The sequence below is a fragment of the Dioscorea cayenensis genome, chromosome 7 (genome assembly GCF_009730915.1).
Source record: "Dioscorea cayenensis subsp. rotundata cultivar TDr96_F1 chromosome 7, TDr96_F1_v2_PseudoChromosome.rev07_lg8_w22 25.fasta, whole genome shotgun sequence".
In the NCBI taxonomy this organism is placed as follows: Eukaryota; Viridiplantae; Streptophyta; class Magnoliopsida; order Dioscoreales; family Dioscoreaceae; genus Dioscorea; species Dioscorea cayenensis.
In genome coordinates, this window is record NC_052477.1 from 22,554,831 (window position 1) to 22,561,342 (window position 6,512).

General features: G+C 35.4%; 1 long non-coding RNA gene across 1 annotated transcript; it reads left to right on the top strand.

Annotated features, from left to right (window-relative positions):
• The first annotated feature begins 5,184 nt into the window (after positions 1–5,184).
• On the top strand, positions 5,185–6,021 carry LOC120265878. Its single transcript, XR_005537783.1, has 3 exons — positions 5,185–5,396; positions 5,511–5,588; positions 5,671–6,021. It is a non-coding gene; the product is annotated as an uncharacterized LOC120265878 (long non-coding RNA).
• Positions 6,022–6,512: the final 491 nt, after the last annotated feature.

Genomic DNA, 6,512 nt, shown 5'->3' on the forward strand with positions numbered 1-6,512 from the left:
ACAATATGTGTTTTACCCCAAGAAACAGGCAAAGAAGCATGTTTAAAGAAATAATCAATAGCTTGAAAAAGATAAGCACCCACATACTCCTAGTAGAACAAATAAAACTCAACATCTAAACCATCAGGCTTGGGCTTTTGCCTTGACTATGGATTTAATGGTTAAAATAACCTCCTGGAACGTGACAGGTTTCGAAAGAAAGATTTGATCCTCAAAGTTAAGAGAATTTAAGTCATGAAGAAGAACTCTAACAAGATTATTTTCAGAAAAGGAAGTAGAGGAAGTCCACAGAGTAGAATAGAACTTAATAAAGCAGTTAGCCATATCCACAGGATCAGAACACACCTCACCAAAATTAGACAAAATCGATGAAATTTATTGCGGTGATCATGAATCCTAGCAATTCTATGGAAGAACTTAGAGTTTTTGTCCCCATTATTAATCCAAAGGAGTTTAGCACATTGGGCCCACTTAATAGATAATTGTCCAAGCAAAGCTGAGTAACGATTAATCAAAGAGTAAATAATTAAAGACTGAGAAGGATCCAACCCTACAGAAGAATCCAAGTTTTCTGATTGAGCGATATCAACCTTGACATTGTGGATCTCCTGCTCAAGGAAAAAAAGGCCAGAAGTCCTCCAAGCCAAGAGAGTGTGCCGATTTCTAGACACACAATGAGCAATGGCATGGAGAGGAGAAGAATTGGCATCACAAGTCCAAGCTCTGGACACTAACACATGACACTCATTATACTCAAGGTAATAATTATCGAAAAGAATAAAATTCTATTCTTACACTAAGTAGAAAAAAAAAAGCTGAAAGATAAAGCGGCAAGGATTTACCATTTCTCTAGATATAAGTATATCCAGCTGGATTTTCCATGTTCCCAATTCTTTGAGGATTAAACAAAATTTACTGGGAAATCCAACTCTTTCACTAAGAGCTTTCTTATGGCTAGTGGGGCTAATCCTCAAGATCTTGGAGGATCATTAATAAGAAAAAGCGGTGAGGATTTGCCATTTCTCTAATAGATATAAAGTAGGTCAAATAACCTAAATAGTCCCTGTATTTTTTTAAATGTGTCCATTTAGTCCCTTTATTTTAATTTGGACTTCTCCAGTCCTCTATTTTTCAATTTAGGCAAATTTGATCCTCGGGCTAATGTCTGTTTTTTGTACTGTCCAAACTGCTGACGAGGCATGATTAAAATATTAAATATTAATTAAAAAATAGTTTTTTGGAAAAAAAAATTATATTTAATCTAAACTAGATCCGGGTGCAAGTTAGACCCGGATCCAATACCCAAAAACAAAGTTAGGGCATTCACGATTGTCATTTCCCTCCTCACAACCCCACTTCTAGCCGCCGATTCCGAGTTACCTCACGTCGAGACACCGTTGCAGCATCGCCTACCACCAAGACACCCTTTTCAACACCGCCTATAGTCGAGCTATGAGTACTACCTAAGCAGCGAATACTAGTGGCAAGCCAAGTCGTGAACACTACCAGTGAGCAAAGCCCACCATCGCCGAGCCACGAACATTACCATCGAGCAAATCCCACCATTGTTCAACCATGAACACTACCCGAGTATGTTTAAATCTGATTTCAACTATGACTTAAAAAATTTTGTTTGAATTTTACCCATTTATTTAGCATTATATGCATGATCTTTAAGTTTGAATTTGATTTGATTGATGCCTTGGTTTCATTGGAGGCTGGTTATAAGAGTGGGGGTACAAATAGTCAGAATATTCATGTTTAGATTAATGTCTTGGTTTCAATTTGATTTCATTGATGTCTTGGTTTCAATTTAGGCTGGCAATGAGAATGGCCAGTAATTAGATTAATGTTTCTACCATTGTGGTGCTGTGGTTGGTTTCAATTATGTCATTTGACTAGAATAATGTTGGATTAATGCTTCTACCTTGTATGCAACATTGTTTATGCTCTTTTGAAGATGAATTTGATTTTATATTAATGTTTTGTGATTGGATTCATGTTTATACTCTTTTGAAGAATGAATTTCATTTTTAACCTTGTATGCAGCATTGTGTTTATGCTATGGCTTTTCATATTTATGTCTCATACCTAAATGTATATATATTTTTGTCTCATATATATATTTATATATATATATATATTTTTCTGGTCATGCATTGTTATGGTCTACCTTAAACTAGAATTAGTGGATTATATATTTGCCTATGCACCATTGTATAGCTACTTCTGTGGAGTACTCTGTTAAATAGATTTATTACTATATTCAACTAGTAGTTGAATTGAATTTATATATGGACCTTAGTTTAGATTTCTTTGTTGCGCAGTATTCTTTAAACAATTGTGAGGAGTACAAAATTAAATATCATCATGGAGGGTCATTGGTGAAAGGAGGATTTAGATATGTTAATGGTAAGGTTGATGAATTTGTTGTTGACCCGGATAAAATATGTTATTGAGATTTATTGAGAGATATCAAGGATTTAGGTTACGACATTGAGAAAGTTGTGGATCTATTTTATAAGGATGATGAGGGGGCATTACAAAAATTATGTGATGATGGAGGGATTTTAGGATTGGTTAATCAGTTAAGTAGATTTGGGACAACTAATATTTTTGTGGAATCCTTAGGTGGTAAGCAAGACAAGATCTTGCCGGAAAAGTTACCGTCTAATTCTAATAAGGTCAGAAAGTTGGATATCATTCAGCAAAATACTATAGAGTTGGATGTGGGGCAGGATAATGAGAGTGGCAATGATGGAAATGAGAGTAGCAAAGGAAGTGACAATGAGGATGACAGTCAAAGTGAAAATGATAGTGACTCAAACAAAGATGATGAGGAAGTGTTGGTGGATGTCCCATTTCTTAGCTATAATTCAGATGCCGATGATGAAGCAGAAGAGGCTAGGGATAAGGTTAAAAAATATGGTCATTTGAAAAAATAAATACAAGGGAATGAAGTTGCTAATGAAAATGTTGATGAAAATGGTGATGGAAATGAGGATGAAGTTGGAGACAAGGGACAACCAAGTGGTACTAAACATGGCCATGAAGGAAATAAAGCGACACTTTATACTGAGAGTGGGAAAGTCAGTGGATATGAAAGTGAGTACATTGATTCATAAGATGCTGGAAGTTATGATGATACTAGCGAAGGATCTACTGCAGATGATGCAAGAAGACACAAATCCAAAAGAAAGATTTATGATCCTAAAGTCCCTTTGGATGATTTTTGCCCAGATCTTAAGTTCAAAGATCTCAGATCATTCAATAATGAACTAATTGGGTTTTCAAATAGGAAGGGATTTGAATTTAAATACATTAAAAATGATTCTCTGAGGGTCAGGGCCAAGTGTTCAGGAAAATAGTGCAAATGGTTAATCTTGTGCTCTTGGTGTAGTGGAAAAAAAATGTTTGTTATGAAGAATTATGCCCCAAATCATTCATACCTTCTAGGATCTACTAAAAACAGAAGGGTGACAGCTCCTTTAATTGCTAAAAGATTTGGAGAGCTAATAAGTGCCATGCCTTTTATTAGGGCTAGGCAATTGAGGGCAATGGTTAGGGCACAATTAGGTGTCTTCATCACCAATAAAGTCTGTAGAAATGTCAAGAGATTGGTGCAAAAAAAAAAAAAAAAAAAAAAAAATTGAGGAACAATTTACTGAAGATTTCAAGGTGCTGAACAACTATGCTCTTGAGTTGAAGACAACAAATCATAGGAACAGTGTTACTATTGTGGCTGAAAGGGCTAACCCAAATGAAGTACCTATGTTCCAGAAGATGTACATTTGCCTAGCTACTATTAGAGAAGGGTTTTTTGCTGGTTGAAGGAGGATCATTGGCTAAGATGGATGTTTTCTTAAAGGGTTGCTCAAGGGCCAGCTTCTTATGGCTGTGGGAAGAGATGGGAACAATCAAATGTTCCCTATTGCATGGGCAGTGGTGCAGAAAGAAACAAGTGAGACATGGTCATGGTTTATTGACCACTTGAAGACTGATCTGTGCATGGGAGAAGGCTTGGGATGGTCTCTAGTTAGTGATATGCAAAAGGTATGCAAAACAATGTAGTAAAAATTTATTCTTCAACCCACTGCATTTTAAGTTGCTCAATGTTTTTATTACAGGGTTTAATCATGCAGTAACTACTCTTCTTCCTTTTATCAAGCATAGAATGCGTGCAAGGCACATCTATGCAATATGGGCAAAAAATCATCATGGAAAAGATCTACAACTTCAGTTCTGGAACATTGCAAGGTCAACTAGCCATCCCGAGATGACGAAACATTTAGACCAAATGAGTAAATTGAAAGGAGGAGACATGGCTGTGCAAGAGTTATTGGAGAACTGGCATATTCAAGGTTGATGTCAGGCTTTTTTCTCTGACATTGTGAAATGTGAAGTAGTAGATAACAACATGTGCGAAACTTTCAATGGAGTAGTCCTGGAAGCTAGGAGTAAGCCTGTGATTTCAATGCTTGAAGATATCAGACGATATGTGATGGCCAGAATTGCCCTGAAAAGATATTATCCTACCAAGTGGACAGGGAATTTCAGACCCAATATTAATGCTAAGATTGGAAAAAAAAAAAGGAGAGAAGTTCAAAGTGGCATGTTGAGTGGAATGGGGGTGCCAAATATGAGGTTTATTGGGATAATATAATGGTTTTTCTAAGGGAGGCATATGTTGTAATCTTAGCAGAACAAACATGCTCATGTGGCAAGTGGGATAAGACAGGTATCCCTTGTCAACATGCAATGGCTGCCATTGCTTTTCAAGGGGAAGATCCAATTAATTATGTGGCTTATTGGTTCAGTAAAGACACATATTCAAAGGCTTACCAATTTGTTATCAATCCAGTGAAGGGTAGGACATTTTGGCCACCAAGCGAGGAAGGGCCAATGCTGCCTTCTTTGGTAAAGAGAATGCCTGGCAGGCCAGCTAATAAAAGGAAGAGAGAGCCTTTGGAAGCTAAAAGTAAAAGCCAAACAAAGTTGTCTTGAAAAGGCAGGGCCTTTAAGTGTAGTTGCTACCATGTTGAAGGCCACAACAAGAGCACATGTCCAAAAAAAATCTAACATATTTGTAAGCTCTGTTATGAATTTTGTGGTTACATATTCTTCTTCCCTATGTTAATTTTTTGGCCATGATTTAAACTTATATGTTGATGTAGGTTGCACCTAACAATCCTCAAGCAGAGGCTACACCAGTAACATGTCCTGCTAGTACTACTTCATTTGGGCAAAGAAGCCACCAAAAGAAAGTTGTTGATGCACAAACACCAAAGGAGAACAACATAAAAAATGCAATAAGGCAAAAGAATGAGACAGGTGTTGCAATTAAAGGGAGAAGAAACCCACCAGCTGCAAGCCATGGTGCACTATAAGTTTTGAGAGTAAGAAATAGTTGAAACAATGTCACCATGATGATAAAATAATATTCTTTGCAAAATTTTGATGAAGTGCAATAATTTCAAAGCCTAATAAAATAATATTCTTATATGATGTAGGGTGCTAACAGTGGAGGACTTTTTATCGGAAGGGAAAATCCACAATCTTCTTCATTTGTCACTACTGTAAACCTCATTGTAATATTTTCTCTCATTTATTTTCATAGTTGCTGATCTCTTTGGTTATTTATATAAGTTACATGGTGTTTTTTATGAAAAGGCAAGAAAAACTACAATGGCTGTTGAAAAGAGAAAGCAGAATGAGGAAGTAAGCCAACATACAACTGAAGCATTGGAGGTTTTAGAATTTTCTACACAGCAGAGTACAACAACAACTGCAACAAAGGAGAAGACTTAACATTGAAGATTGGAACACCAGCTTGTGATCTGTTTTTGATTGTAGTTAGTTATCAATATCTGTTGTTTGGTTTCTTTTGGTTGTAGAATTTAATTTCATTATATATTTTTAGGTCACAAGCCCAGGGCAATTTTGTTGTTTTAATATGTAAAAGTTAGGATCAGAAGGTTGTTTCCATAGATTTGATAAATTCACTAGAATTGGAATTTTGATAATAGTTTGAATGAAAATTATCAATGTCATTATTTTGATGAAAAACATCATTGTTTAGATGCAAATTTATCAATGTTCCATTGTATGCACCAGAATGGAAAATGCAAAAATGATAGTCACAAGCAACAATGTGTATAATCTCACTGTTTGAATGAAAATTATCTGTTGATTATACAATTTTCCATTGTTTATGCTTCTTTGGATTTTGCATATGCTGCAAATTATTAAGTTGTGTCTCCAGGTATTAATTTTCCATTACAATTGATTACACAATTCAATTGATTACAATTAATTTGATAGACTGGAAAAGACAATGTTGTCTCCAATTATGATTTTTTAGTCACAATATTCTCATTCCATGAAAAATCATTAAAATATCGCATTATTATTAATAATAATATTAAAATCATTGATTACACAAACTCCATGATTCCGATTGCAATTGATACAAACATTCAATTGCAATTCACGAATTAAAAAAAAATGCAATA